Here is a 15157-nt window from a genome sequence, read left to right as displayed (position 1 = left end):
TGAGGAAGAAGGGAGGCAAAGACTCCAACAGAAATGCTGCGATTAAAATCAGCCTGCAAAGCTTGATTCTCAAAAACATTCTTTTTAAGCTATAAAGACCAAAGAATCATATTTTCTGATACAATTTAAAAAATGCAAGTGCATTCTTTTCAGTGAAGAACACTCAGAGGGGGGAACAGGAGAGCCTGATTGCTTTCATGGATGTGTAAAACCCAAAGGACCTGCTTTCTTCATTCAGTTGGATCAAAGTATGAAATCACAGTTGATCATTTCTTCTGCTCTTTCCAGGATTCCACTGTTTTCTGTCTGGAAACAGCCATGGCCACATCCACAATTTCAAACTTGAGAAAATGACCCAGAATCATCACAACCTGCAGAGAGGTTTCATGGCAATGACCGCTCTGTGAGGGTTGGGGGTGGGATAGGGAGAGAAACCTGCCAAAGTACATTCTTCGTTGATGAGAAAAATGCATCAACGATTATAAGATTAGGTGTTTGGCACTGTTCTGAGCCATGGTTCTAGTTTTTTGACTCACTCCTTTCCAACATTTTCAAAGCCAAAGAGTTGATCCTAATAATCATTTCAGAAATAGTGACCATCACCCTCTCCCATGACTTCGGTCTCCATATTCCAAATTGGAAAGATATTGGCCTTGACTGTACAACTTCTCTCTGCTGCTCCCAAGCTGCTATTTGGAAATTTACCACATAATGTTTAGTTCTATCAGGGAAGACAAAGTTTAGCAGCAAAATCCCTCTTGCAATGTTGCTTGAAAGCTATTTTAAGAAACAAAGGGTCTGGGGATTATTCAAGGACTTCATGGCACATCAGACTCCGTGGGAGGTTGGAAGTCAAGGGTGAGAATGTGGGCGTGACTAAGGCAGCTGGTAAAGGCGAGGCCAAGGCGGAAGGAGACACAGAGCAGAGACATGTGGTCTGTGCTCTACCCCTGTGCTGCAGCCAATGGCCTCCAACCATCCCACATTCTTGCAATGGTTGTGCTAATTCAGAGCTCCCAGGGAGAGGATCTAGCCCCTTTGGTTTCTAAGAGCAGTCACTTTCCTCTACCCCCTGCCCTCCAAAAAAAAACAGCCTATGGTGAGAAGCTTCCTACAAGAAAGGAGGAGTGCTATGGGAGGGGCGGGATCAGGTGCTGGGAGCAGAGCTGGACGAGTGATTCCCCCTGCCTGGGCCCCATGGGGGGAGTCCTGTGACGGACAGCTCGGTGGCTTGATTTATCCAAGATGGTTTATTGCACGGTGATCCTGAGAGCTCCCATTCACCCAAACACCATTCACTGCATAGCGATTAAGACCTGAGGAGAGAGGCATCAGTGGACAGAACAGACACAGCCCCTGCCTCCTCAAATCATCCGCCTTGAATTACGGGGCACTGAGTTCACCCTTGCTGTTTTGAGCCCTCGGTGGCTGTAAAGGGTCCTATCCAAACCTCAGCTTGGGTCTGACTGAAAGGACCCGCTGGCCCGGACTTGAAATACAAAGGACTGAGATCTCTAAGTTCAACTCATTTGCAAATGAAAAAGTGAGCTTGAGCTCTGCACAGACTCAAGGAAATGCAGGACGTGATCCTGTCACATGGGGACGGATCACCAGCCGGCGACCCTAAGGGGTGCCACAGAGGACAGCACAGCTTACTGGAAACTTTGTACCTACTGATATCGGCACATATTCATGCAAACAAATGTTCTGTTTCGGTAGACCCTTTTGTAAAACTAATAATTTTACATTCCAAGAATGAGCTGAGCTACCTAAAGTGTGTAGTGTGTGTGTATGTGTGTGTGTGTTCACTAGCAAGTATGAAAAAGAGTTAACTTTTTTCCCTTGTTTTTCATGGGGACATCTGGGCCTCCATGGTGGTCAATGTCATGGAAAAATCACAAGCCTTGGGAGGTTCCTGGTCTAATACTCTCAGTTGTTTATCTGTGTTCATGGCCTTGGAGAAGTTTCCTAACTTTGTCAAGGTTTGTTTCCTCCCTTATAATATTAAAATAATAATGATATCTATCCTTTGTCATGCACTTACCATGTGCCAGGCACAACAGTGAAAATTTATTTCTATTTTAAGTGTACTCTATAATATAATTTTTTTCTATAATATATATAATACATATAATTCTATAATATAATTTTTCCCTAAGTAAAAAAGTTTATTTTTTACTTACACTGATTTTGCAGATGAGAATCAGACCTAGTGCAGCTAAATAATTTGCCTAAGATCAAGAAGCTAGGAAGTGTGGCAGAGGCAGGATTTTTAACCCAGGTGTGTCGGACCCCAGAGCCCCTATTCTCCAGCACCTCATTCTACTACCTTCTCACAGGGTGTTTCTGGCAGGGCAGGTTCACTTGCAAGTGACAAAAAAACCCTCAGCATTCTCCTTCACAGTCATCAGGGACTGCGGCTCCTTCTTACTGCTTTACCATTTCCAGTAAGTGACTTCTACCTCATGGTCCAAGATGGCTGTTCACATCCAGCCATCATGTCCACATTCCAGTTGGCATAGAAAAGAAGAGATAAAAACAGGTCTGTTTCTTCCCATTTAGGACACTTCCTAAGGATTGCATGCAGCGCTTCTGCTTTGCAGAAGCAACACAGTGACCACACAGGCACGTGTAGCCACAAAGGAGGCTGGGCTCTGTGTTCTTCTCACAGGACTTCATATGCCTGATTAAACAAATGTGGCATTGTATTATTAAGGAAGAAGGGATGGGTGAGCACTGGGGGAACAATCTCTGGTGTGTGGGGTAGTAGGAGCTATGAGGGAGGGGCGCCTGAGTGGCTCAGTCATTAAGCATCTGCCTTTGGCTCAGGTAATGATCCCAGGGTCCTGAGATCAAGCCCCGCATTGGGATCCTTGCTCAGTGGGGAGTCTGCTTCTCCCATTGCCTGCCACTCCCCCTCATTCATGCTCTCTCTCTCTGTCAAATAAATAAATAAATAAAACAAAGGAAGGAGGGAAAAAGAAGAGGGTGGGAGGGGAGGAGGAAGGAAGAAATAAAGAAAAGGAAGGAAGGAAGGAGGAATGAGAAGGTAAATGAAGAACTGGGTCCACTGCCTGGCTCAGAGTAGGTCCCTGGAACATAACATGGTCATTGACTATGACTGACCTCTATCAGGCGTCCTGCAGAACACATGCAAAAAACCACAAATTCAAATCAGTGAAGGGAAAGTCACAGAAGCAGGGCAGGGGAAGGAAACATTTTTTAAATCACCATGGTATGATGTACTGGGCCTCTTTTCGCACACAAAAGCGCTGCTGCCTTTGCTCATTCGCAGCCTCCCCAGGACGGCGTGGAAGGCGACCATGAGAGGTGCTTCAGCGACCAGCCTCCCCGGCAGCATCCGTGGGCCCCACGTGACCTGCGGGACGATGCTATCAGCGGTGACCGCCGCAGTTAATGGAAATGCAGTTTTCATTACAGTAAGAAAATTGAAATCTCGGCCAGCCTCCGTGGGTTCCATCTGACCCGTTCCTCATTTCCCCTAAGATGGTGTGTTGTTTTCATTCCTCTCGTGATGAACCTTTATCGTGAAAAGGTAGGAGGAGCCACGTAATTGAAATCCCCAGGAAATCTCCACATCACACTGCCATTCAGCAAGCGTCCTCCACCATCCTGACACCGGGGCTCCCATCAAGCAGGAAAAGGCCATTTTTAATGTGAGGTGAGGATAATATCGAGGAGGGAAGGTTCCAGATGGCCGGACTGAATTGAAGTGACAGACACCTAAGTGGTACGAAAGTGGGGGAGAGGAGGAGAGAGGGAAGAGTGGTGGCGCCGAGGGACCGGTGTCATTGACAAGTTCTGAAAGGTAGCAGACAACTTCCTTGGGTGGGAGGTTTGTGGGGCATGGATGCTGCGAATACCTTCCCACTCAAAGTACGTTTTCTGGCTCTTTGGATTGCTGACGATCTGTGTCTGCACCGAGTGTTGCCTTTGTTAGAAAGAAGTTAGCTAAACATGATGCAGACTTGCTTCTTCTGATGCCCCTTTCCTCTGGATTCACAGTCCTTGTCCCTCAGCTCCTGACCTCTCAGGGCCTCCTGTCCCTTCCTGTCACTGCCAGCTCCTCCCGTGCGCCGCCCCCTCAACAGAGTGAGAGAGGAATGAAGAGATTTGCAGCAAAGCGAACATCTGCTGAGCCACGCGAGTCAAGGCGCTTGGTTTCGTAATTTTGTTGAGAAAGCAAAAGAGTGCCAGACACCCCTCCCTTTGGCAGAGGCCCACCCTGGTTAAGGTTTTATCTCTTCCCTGTTTTTTCCTGTCACTGCTCATCCTATGACCACACGGGGCCTGGCTGCCATTTTCGTAGCCTGGAACTGATACTCTTATCGACCACGCGCGAGTCATTTCCAGAAGGGGGACTCTGGTCACATCAGGAAGGAGGCATTTGAGCAGCCAATCAGACTCAAAGGTTGCCGATGACCTATAGGGCTTCCGGCCATGACCAGGGCAACATGAAGCCGTGATGGCCGGCTCCACTTACTCCATCCTGGAGGGCAATCCCGTGTGATGGCTCAAAGATGTCTGTAGAAGGAAAATCTCCTGTCCCCTTATTTATTCATTCACGTATCCTCACCTTCTTCTTCTCGCCCAGTCTCTCTCTTTTAGGAGAAACTCATTTTGCCATGATTGGCAGAAGTCCCTAGGCACAGGTGCCCACATTCGTCCGCTAGTCTCTTGGAGGGTGTGCTCTCCCAGCAGGCGAGCTAGGATTGCAGGCTGGGTATCATTCCACTGGTCGGTTGGACTCAGGTCTCCTCTTCAAGCTCAGAAGCTTCCTCGTGCCCACTCTCACTCTTGAATCCTGTTTCACTTGCATCTGTATATGCGGGAGACATTGAAGCCCATAAGGAGCAGCTGTTAGGAAACCAGCAGAGTCTGACTCATCCTCGTCTTCTCCTTTTGTGTCTCTAAATCCAGTGGAACCATGCGGTGTCCCTCCAAAACCCCGAATACGGAGCTGAGCCCTGCCCCCTGGCCTTCTGCAAAAAGACAGGCCAGTCGTGCCAGTGGACAGAGAGAGTGTACCGAGGAAGGGAAGACGCACAGGGTATTGATTTCAGAGCCCTGGAACCTTAGTTCCCAATGAGCTCATCCATCTTTGTCACTTTACAGAGAAGAGAGTGCCATGGGCAAAGTTGTACACCAGCCCATGGCAGACCCAGGCAAAGAGACAGAACCTTGGGCTCCCAGTTCAGGGCTCTCATCACTGTGCCCAGGGTGCCTGATGGAAAGCTGGTGATTTGTACCAAACAGCACCCCCCAAACGCTAGAGCTGCCCACACCACAGGAAGATACCGAAGGGACATAAAAGGCAAAACCATTGACAGAGAGAGGGGGGCAGAAACTTCTTTTTCTTTATGGCCAGCTGGTGTTCTGTTGGCCTCTTCACAGTGGGAGAACTGAATGATCTGAAGGACAGGATGGCTGCAAAAGAAATGAAGCAAGGGGTGCCGGGGTGGTTCAGTTGGTCAAGTGTCTGATTCCCGCCCAGGTCAGGATCTCAGGGTCCTGGGATTGAGCCCAGGAGTGGGCTCTGGGCTCAGTGGGGAAGCTCCTTCTCCCTCCTCTTCTTCCTCTGCGCATGCTCTTTCTCTGTCTCTCAAATAAACAATAAAATCTTTAAAAAAGAAGAAGAAGAAGAAGAAGAAGAAGAAAGAAAGAAAGAAAGAAATGAAGGCAGAGAGTCAGAAGAAGTACCACGGTGGCTGGGAGAGTGAGCCATGGAACCAGCCAGCGGGGCTCTAAATCCCGCTCTCTCACTTCGCAGCTATGGACATAATCTTTGTGCTCCAAGGGTATGGATGAAACGAGCCATTTCATGGAAAGTACTTCAGACAGAACCGGACACATAGCGAGCCATTGATGTCCTACCAGGGAAGGAAGTGTAAGGAACAGCCCAGAGAAAGCCGCAGGACCTCTCTCAGGCTGACTGGAAATAAATCCTTCTCCTTGTTTCTGGTAGTGTTGCTAGGAGAGAGTGCAGCTTGATGAAAAAGGCCAGGATTTTAGAAAGGGTGTTAGTCACGGGGCGCCTGGGTGGCTCAGTGGGTTAAGCTGCTGCCTTCAGCTCAGGTCATGATCTCAGGGTCCTGGGATCGAGTCCCGCATTGGGATCTCTGCTCAGCAGGGAGCCTGTTTCCCCCTCTTTCTCTCTGCCTGCCTCTCTGCCTACTTGTGATCTCTGCCTGTCAAATAAATAATTAAAATCTTTTTAATTAATTAACTAATTAATTAAAAAGGTGTTAGTCAGTGTGGGGCTATGTGGCTATAACAGGCCTCAAAACACCTTAACTTGGGTGCCTGGGTGGGTCAGTGGGTTGAACTTCCAACTCTTGCTTCCTGCTCAGGTCGTTATCTTGCCCTGATGAATTCGAGCCCCAGGTAGGGCTTTGTGCTCAGTGCTCAGTGCGGAGTCTGTTTCGAATACTTTCTCCCTCCCCCTCGTCCCCTCCCTGCTTGCACATGTGCACTCTCTCTCTCTCTCAAACAAATCAATCTTAAAAAAACAAAACAAAACAAAAAAATGTGATTTTCAGAATGAAGCTTATTTCTCTGTCACATCACAATTCTGATGTAAACTGTGCTGGTCAGTGAAGGATCTCTGTTTCTTTACGATCAATCACTTGAGAACCCTGGTTCTTTCCATGTTGTTGCTCTGCCAACCCCAGATCTTGTCAAACTGAATCCACCACCACGTCTGGATTTTAGACAGCAGGCGGAAGGAAGCCAGGAGGAGAGGGCATACCCATGGACTTAAGGCCCAAGCCAAAAAGTGGCAGCATGATCTCTGTTCACGTTTTAACTTGCAACAATTGCGTCACATGGTCACAGAACCCCTGACCACTGGAGAGGCTGGGGATGGAGTCTAGTGGTCCAGCCACGCACCCAGAGAAAAGGGTAGTGAGACCTCCATGCAAAAACCAGTTTTTTTGATTACTGATGGTGTCTGGGGGCCGGTTATGAAAACTCCTTCTAGCTCTTCCAGCTCATTCATTGAACTGGCTCTCAATCGTCAGTCGCTCTTTCATTCCGCAGGTATTTCTTGAGCACCTACTACGGGCCAGACTCTGTTCTAGATCCAGGGGACGCCACTTTGAATAAGACAGACCACACCCCTTCCACTCTGAAGCCCATTCACTCTAAGGCTAATGAGGAGCCGTCCAAGGACTTTTTCTTTTCATTCCAAATCAATATTCATTTCCATGTTCTTTTTTTTTTGTTTTTAATTGTTTTTTGGAACAAGGACCTCAGATTTAGAGGCTCTCCAGGCCTCACAAAATTTGGATCTGCCCCTGCTGCTCTCGTGGGGCTAACAGCTTAGCTGGAAGAAAGAAAGTGAACAGTGAACAAATGAATGTATACAACAGCAGAGGCGGATGGGTGTTGTACAACCACAGTCGGGGGAGGGGAGAGAGCCCTGCTATATTCAGTGGACCCCGAGAGCCTTTCTGGAGTCAGGTAAGCAGCCATTGAAGGAGGGGAGCTGTTCCTACTTTTTACTAAAGATGAAGACGAGCGTCATTCACAGATCCCGGTGTGTGCTGCTGATTGTTTTTCAGAATTTATTTCTGCTAGTGGAGTTAACGAGTCAGAAGTACAAATGTTTTTCAGGTTCTTGAAATCATGGGCTAAAACCTCTCCTTTTAGTGAGACTTCTCACTAGGATTCTAAAAGACACAGCAGGGGACACCTGGGTGGCTCAGTGGGTTAAGCATCTGCCTTTGGCTCAGGTCATGATCCCAGGGTCCTGGGATCGAGTCCCACATCGGGCTTCCTGCTCATTGGGGAGCCTGCATCTCCCTCTGCCTGCCGCTCCCCCTGCCTGTGCTCGTGCGCTCTCTCTCTCTGACAAATAAATAAACTTTTAAAAGAAACAACAATGATAAAGACCTGGATTTTGAGACATTTTAAATAACATCTTCTCAGAGCTTAGATTTGCTCCAGACATTTAAGGATGACCTCTCTCTGTACTGCCTGGGCTTCTCCACGTCTAAGGTCTTAACGAGGCTTTTTTCACCAGCCACATGAAACACCGACACGCAATTGTTTATTCTAGAATTATGTCTGGAGTCCTAGAATTTTGGGTGTTGACGAGTCTGTGCTGACTCACCCTAAGTTAATAATGGTCAAACTAAGCTAGAGCCCCCATCTCTCAATCCCTCCGTCCGTGATCGAAGCCAGTGACAGGTGAAAGGTGCCTGCAGTGCTTTGTGACAACAGACCTTAAGGCAGAAGTTTTTAAATAAACACTCCTGGGTCTGACCTGCCAGATGTACCTGCTTCGGAGGCGGTGAGGAGCATGATCTGGGATAACAAGTGTCAAGTCCATACCCCAGGGCTGGAACAGACACATTTCAGCGTTAGCAGTGGATACGACTTTGGTGGCAGCGCCCGGAGAATGTCCCAAGGCCAGATGTGGGCCCCGTGGGAAAGGGAGCAGGTGTGGGGCAGTGTGGGGTGGTCTCGGGCTTGTAGGCATGAACAGAAGACCTCAGCAGAAAGGGACTGGCCGTCATACCCCTGGAATCCCAGGAGCTGGGGAAGGAGTCACATGAGACCACCCAGAGGGAGAGAGCCCTTCAGCCTGGGTCAAGAGAACCACGGGAGACGGGGGGCCCAGCTGGAGGCCGCTGCAGAGTCTGTGACAGAGCCCACTTTAATCATCTGCCAGGCCACCCCACAGAGGCCAGCTGCCGGCCCAGAGGGCTTAGGCCACCCAGCCACGTGAGAACTATCTTATTCCCTTACCTCTCCCCTTTCTGGGCTTCATTCCAAGCATGGAGGGAAACAGCAGCTAGCCAGGGGGAGGAGGTAAGTAGAGGGAGAGGCGAGGAAAAGGACCGGTCCCCCTTTCCCAGGGCAGACTTCCAGGACGAGGCAGGTCTGAGCCAAGGGAGAAGAAAGGATTTCAGGCTGAATCAGTTTCAGGGGTTTAACTATTACCTGGGACTTGGAATGTTAAGGTCTGAAGTGAGGCTGGGGGTTTTTTTGGGGGGGGGTTGTTTTTTTATTTATTTTTTTATTTTTTGCTTTTTTGTTTGATTGTTTGTTTTGCAACTCAAAAGATTTTTGTACTGTCTGAATAGGACAGTGAGTTCATCCGCTTGCCCAAGTCAGCGTGGGAGGAAGAGAGATTCTGCAGCCTTCAAATAAAATGTAAGGAGACCATGGGGGTGCGGCACAAAATGTGGATCAGCCTACTGCTGCTCTCAGGGACAGAGCGATGATAGACAGATGGGGAAAGAGAGAGTTGCATTTTATTCACAAGCCCTGTTCCGTGATTTTCCAGTGAGCCAGATATATACGAATTTGATAGTCATTCTGGCTGTGTCGCACACGTGTAATGTTATTTCCTAAATCATCACTTTCTGCTAACAAGACCCACTTTTATTCCACTCTAACTCACTCCTGAGTTAAAAGTAATTTTTGGACCTCCTTTTAAACTTCATCTTCCTGATTGCACACGTGAGAGTTTTATCTTCTGCAAGCCTTTCCTTTACCAAAGCCTTGGGGAGGTATCCTGAATGCGCCGATTGGACTCTGAACACCACATGATCTCAAAATCGCAGCCACCGACCCCTGATGTCTCCAAGCCACAATGAACCACACGGTGTTTTCATGTTCCTTAGGCCTTCCCCATCACTCGCCACTGATAGACTCCCTATGGTCCATTCATTCATTCATTCATTCATCATTTATTGGCTTGGGTACCCCCTTTGTACCAATCACCCTGTGGGGTGGTAGAGGTACAAACGTGATAGCTAAGAACACACACTCGCTGACCCCGAGGCACGCGCCTTCTACCATTTCATGATTCAGTGGATACTAAGTTATCGTGAAAACAGGCCAGAAGGACAATATTGGCGTGATCTACCAGGTGTAGTGGGAGCACAGGAGGGAGTCATGAACTCTGCTTGGCAAAGGGTCAGATCAGTTTCACAGACGAGAAGACCGTCGGGCTGAAAGGATCAGTTAAGACTTTGCCAGGCAGTCAAAGTGGGGAAGGCAGGCGGAGGGAACAGCTTGGACAGAGGCACTGCATGAGTCAGGATCGCCTAAGTTACGCCATAGTCACAAAATGACCCTGAAGTCTTAGAAGCTAAATATAACTAAGATTCATTTTCCACTGGGATCATCAGTCCAAGGCAGGTCAGCTGCTTAGGGGGTGGGTAGGAGGAGCAGCAGACAAGGCTATACAGTACCCTGAGGACTGAAGTTAGCGGTGTCCATACACTCTTATTATAGTGGGACCACCCAGAACATGGAGCTACCACGTTGGCACTGAAGGACACAAAAAGCTGGCAGGAAACCCATGGAAAATAAATTCCTCAGCGCAGAGGTGATCTATAGAATTTCCACTCCCACTGCATTGGCAAGAACTAATCCCATCGCCCAGGACGGTGAAATGTACAGAATCACGTGGCTATTCCATGAACATAGTTAACGTCTCTGCTATAACCACAAAGGCGTGAAGCCATTTCCTAGGCTTAGGAAACTGAAGGGTTCAAAGTTATCAGAGAAGTGGGTGCAGAGAGGCAGTAGCAGAAGGTAAGAAAGGTAAGGATAAGATGGTGAACTCTTGTGCACTGTGCACGGGAGTCTGGGCCACTGTATATCCAAAGCAAAGCTTTTGAAGAGTTTTAAACATAGTATTGTGATCATATTTGTGGGATTTTAAAAAAGATTTTATTTATCTATTTGAGATGGAAAGAGAGAGAGTGAGAGAGAGAGAGAGAACGAGCAGGGTTCCCAGCTGAGCAGGGAACCTGACGTGGGGCTCCATCCCAGGACGCAGGATCATGACCTGAGGCAAAGGCAGCCGCTTAACCAATTAAGCCACCCAGGCCCCTGTATTGTGTTTTAAATGCATTCCTCATGCCGCTGCACTGGGGATGAATTAAAAAGGGATTGAAATAGGAGATGCAAAGAATGGTTTGGTTCCTACAGTTGTCCAGGTTAAAGGTGATGGAGGAACTAGGGTCATTGGGGATGAATATGAGAACGGTGAAAGAGACAGTCAGTAGAACTTGATGACTAATTAGCTATGGAAGAAAGAGAAAAATAGGTTGACTTTCTCTTCTTCTCTAGAACCCACTGAGTGGCATGGATTACGATGGTGAATACAGGAGGATACTGAGCTTGGGGAAAAGACACGGAGGGCAATTTGGGACCTGAGCGTGAGTTACCCAATGTGCTTATTATGAATTGAACTGTATCCCTCAAAAAGAAATGTTCAAGTTAAACCCCCCAAGAGCTCAGAACGTGACCTTATTTAGAAATAAGGTAGTTGCAGATCTGATTAGTTAAGATTAGGATGAGGTCCTCTGGAGTAGAGTGGACCCTTACTCTAACGTGACTGGTGTCCTTATAAGACAGACACGTGACAACGGAGGCAGAGACTGGAGTGACACACTTACAAGGTAAGAAACACCAAACATCAGACTCTCGAGGAAGGATTCTCCTCTGCCTGTTTCAGAAGGAGCATTGCCCTGCCAACACCTTGATTTTTGACTTCTGGCCTCCAGAACTGTGAGAAAATAAACTGTTGTTTTAAGCAGTTCGTGGGACTCAGTTATGGTGGCCCTAAGAAACGGACACAAGCATCTAGGCGGGGCTGCCCCGCTGAATGTAAGGTGAGGTCAGACCAGTCTTCTAGAGGCCCAGGAGGGATCCATAAGGAGCAGAGAGCGGGCTGGGGCACGTGCTGCCAGAGCTTTATCTTGCCCAGGCTAGAGGGGAGGAAAGGGGAAGGGACAGGGAACATCATAACAAAGATAACACTTAAAGAGAGCTTTGGAGAGTAAGCTGGGGTCTTTTCCTGTCCTAGCTGATGGCAAACTGCTGGGAGCCAAGACTCCATACCTGGCAAGTAAGCATCTGACAACATTCACTGGGCACCTTTGTGCTGGGCTCTGTGCTAGGCACTGAGGATATGATGGAGAGCGAGCAGGCACAGTCCCGAGTCTCAGGCAATTCTAATCCCCTGGGGACACAGACTAATGCCGCTCAATATCAGACAACCCCCCAGAAACGTACACAGGCACTCACCCTGGTAAGTGGTACGAAGGGACATTACCGAGTGTTAAGAGAACCTATTGCAAGGAAGTTGTTCAAGCCTGGAGGCTCTGAAGGGCTTTTTGAGGAAGTGAGGTCTGAGCGGAGATCTGAAGTAGAAGAGTTAATTTTAAGGGAAGAGGGAAAGGGAGGGGACAGTCCAGGAGAAGGCTCTGGAGCAGGAGGGGAGGCTCCTGCAGATTTGAGGATCTGAAAGACAGCCAGGGTCACTGCAGCTCAGAGAGGAAGAGGAACTGACCCTGGGAGCAGGCAGTAGCCATGGTTTGCAGGGCCTCTGGGGGTTTAGTCGTCATCTGAGAGCGATGGATAGAAGGGGGAAAGCCAGTCAATGACTTTCAGCAGGGATCCAGAGGGGCAAGATTAAAGTTGTATTTTTTTATTTTTTTTAAAGATTTATTTATTTGAGAGAGAGAGAGAGCGCGCGCGAGCATGTGCAGGAGTGAGGGAAGGGCAGAGGGAAAGAATCAAGCAGATTCCCAAGGAGCTCAAAGCCCAACCCAAGGCATGACCAGGGGCTCCATCTCCCAACCCTGAGATCATGACCTGAGCTGAGATCAAGAGTCGGATCCTTCACCAACTGAGCCACCCAGTGGCCCCCTTTAAAAATAAATAAATAAATAAATAAAGATTTATTTATTTTAGAGAGAAAGGGCAAGAGCGAGCATGAGTGGGAGAGAGAAAGGGAGAGAATCTCAAGCTGGCCTCATGATGATCACAGAACCCGACAAATCTCATGACTATGAGATGACCACCGTTGAGACCATGACCTGAGCCAAAACCAAGCGCCCAATGCTTAACTGTGCCACCCAGGAGCACCCCCCTTCCTTTATTTTAAAGACCGCTTTGATTAGAATGGCTGGAGAAAGTCAAGAACACCTGGTTCAGTCAGTAGAGCAAGCAACTCTTGATCTCGGGGTCGTGAGTTTGAGCCCCATGTGGGGTGTAGAGCTTACTTAAACATTAACTAATTAATAAACTTTAAAAATCTTTTTTAAATATTAAAGAAAAAAAAAGGAACGGAAGCAAATAGAACTATTAAAACTATAGCAGTGTTCCAGCTCAGAGAGCGTGTTGGCTTGAACAAGGCGGTAGCAGTGGAAATGGCAGATTTAAGAAGGACTTCTCTAGGCACTCATTGAAAGGAAAAAGGAATTAATGAATGAAATTAACTTTCTGAACCTGCCACTATTCCATGCTCTTCTCTGTCTTCAGGTTATAAAATACTGTCTCTCTGAGGAGTGACATTGATGCCTGAGTACAAAGCATCTTGACATCTGATAATAAAGACTTAATCTCTGAAGAAGAAGAAGTTCAACATTATGCAGAGGAGACAATGATACTCTTTCTAGTTGGGGAAGGGAGGCGCATCGAAGAGAGAGTAAGAGGTTTGACCCCTGGAGGCTTCCACAGGTCAGAGAGGTCCCAAGACAAGGCTCTATCTGAAGGACCTTCTGCACCTGCCAGCCCCAAGCTTTCTCTGACCTCATATCTCTAAGGAGCTTGACTCATGGGCACCATGTACAGAAGGAACATTCTGTATAGTAGAGCTCCCCCAAGGCGCCCTGCAAGATGCTGGTATCACCCAGGAAGGGCTGAAGCTCCTGTAGGGAGAGTTTCCTCCTCTGTTGGCCTATGCTTTAGACACGGGGATGAGCGTTAAGTCCAGACGGTGACCTTTGCTTTATGTAGGAGGGTGTGCTTCTTCCCAGGGGCCCTGCACGCAGCTGACGCTCTTTTCAGCGTCAGATTTCTAGCTCCCAAAGAAGGCAAAGCTGTAGTCCCAGGTGCCAAGAATCTTGGCCCACCCTTGCAACTTGGGATGTGTGAAGTTCAAATTGTTCGCTCAGTTGGGGACCTGATTAGATGTAAGATGCTGCACTGGGTGGGTCTTGAGTTCCTTTTCCTTCTCCATCATGCCCAGGAAGGACGGAGTTCAGAGGAATGAAAGGCACCTGCCATCTTGGAATAGCCGGTAGTGTCTCTGGCTAGATTCTGACAGGATCTGAAGACTATTGGGGAGGAATTGCTTTGACTCTTACCTTCTACTCTTGTTCAAGAAATGCTGGAATTGAATCTGTGGAAACAAAAAAAAATGGACTCTTCACTAGAGAGAACAAACTGGTGGTTATGAGAGGGGAGGTGGGTGAGGAGAGAGACGAAATAGGTAAAAGGGATTAAAGAATACACTTCCCATAATGAGCACTGAGAAAGGTGTAAAACTGGCTTTTTGTGTTTTTTTAAGATTTTATTTGTTTATTTGACAGAAATCACAAGTAGGCAGAGAGGCAGGCAGAGAGAGAGAGGAGGAAGCAGACTCCCTGCTGAGCAGAGAGCCTGATGTGGGGATCGATCCCAGCACCCTGGGATCATGACCTGAGCTGAAGGCAGAGGCTTTAACCCACGGAGCCACCCAGGCGCCCCTAGAACTACTGAGTTAATATCATACACCTGAAATGAATGTAACACTGTATGTCAATTATACTTGAATAAAAAAATAATCAAATCAATCAATAATACATTTTCATCCTAATTAACCATGCAAGAGCTACTAATGAAGCAACACAAATGATTCAATATTACTTAATAATGACATCATATTCACATGTATGCCCCAATTCCAATGACTCCGAGCTCCCCTTGCCAAACAGGAGGACCTGAACCTCCCTTTGAAATCTTCCCATTATTTTCAGGCAACTGTGAAGGGGGTGTCGGTGTCTCAGCCTCAGGAACTACACAGAGTTCTCCACTGGCTTTTTCGGCAGTGAGTCCTCAGGGCTGGAGTCCACCAAACAGACCCTTCACGAAACCTCCCACCGCTGGCAGCGCCAAGACCGTCCCCCCAACTCTGTGTCACAGCTTGTCATTCAGCTGCTGAGGCCAATGCCCAGAGTCTCACAAAGTCTTCAGAAAGACATTTCCTCTAGACCACGGTCCTTACCCATCTCTGTGGCGAAAACGTGAACCTGGTTCCAAGGAGGGTTGAGGACAAAGGTCATAACATCCCTTCCTGGTCATCCCTTTTCTGTCTGGGGGACGCCCTGCATACCCCAGGCCCATC

General features: G+C 47.9%; 1 long non-coding RNA gene across 4 annotated transcripts in view; it reads right to left on the bottom strand.

Moving 5' to 3' along the window:
- The window catches only part of LOC101679402, a 32289-nt gene that overhangs the window by 15199 nt on the left and 1933 nt on the right, over window positions 1-15157 (bottom strand). For all 4 annotated transcript variants that reach the window (XR_006605646.1, XR_006605644.1, XR_006605650.1 and 1 more), the window contains exon 2: window positions 14139-14173. This is a non-coding gene — a long non-coding RNA (uncharacterized LOC101679402). The remainder of the gene's footprint in view (window positions 1-14138; window positions 14174-15157) is intronic.

The sequence above is a fragment of the Mustela putorius genome, unplaced genomic scaffold, assembly GCF_011764305.1.
Source record: "Mustela putorius furo isolate JIRA1106 unplaced genomic scaffold, ASM1176430v1.1 tig00000083_pilon_pilon_pilon, whole genome shotgun sequence".
NCBI classification, from domain to species: domain Eukaryota; kingdom Metazoa; phylum Chordata; class Mammalia; order Carnivora; family Mustelidae; genus Mustela; species Mustela putorius.
This window is presented reverse-complemented; position numbering and strand designations above follow the sequence as displayed.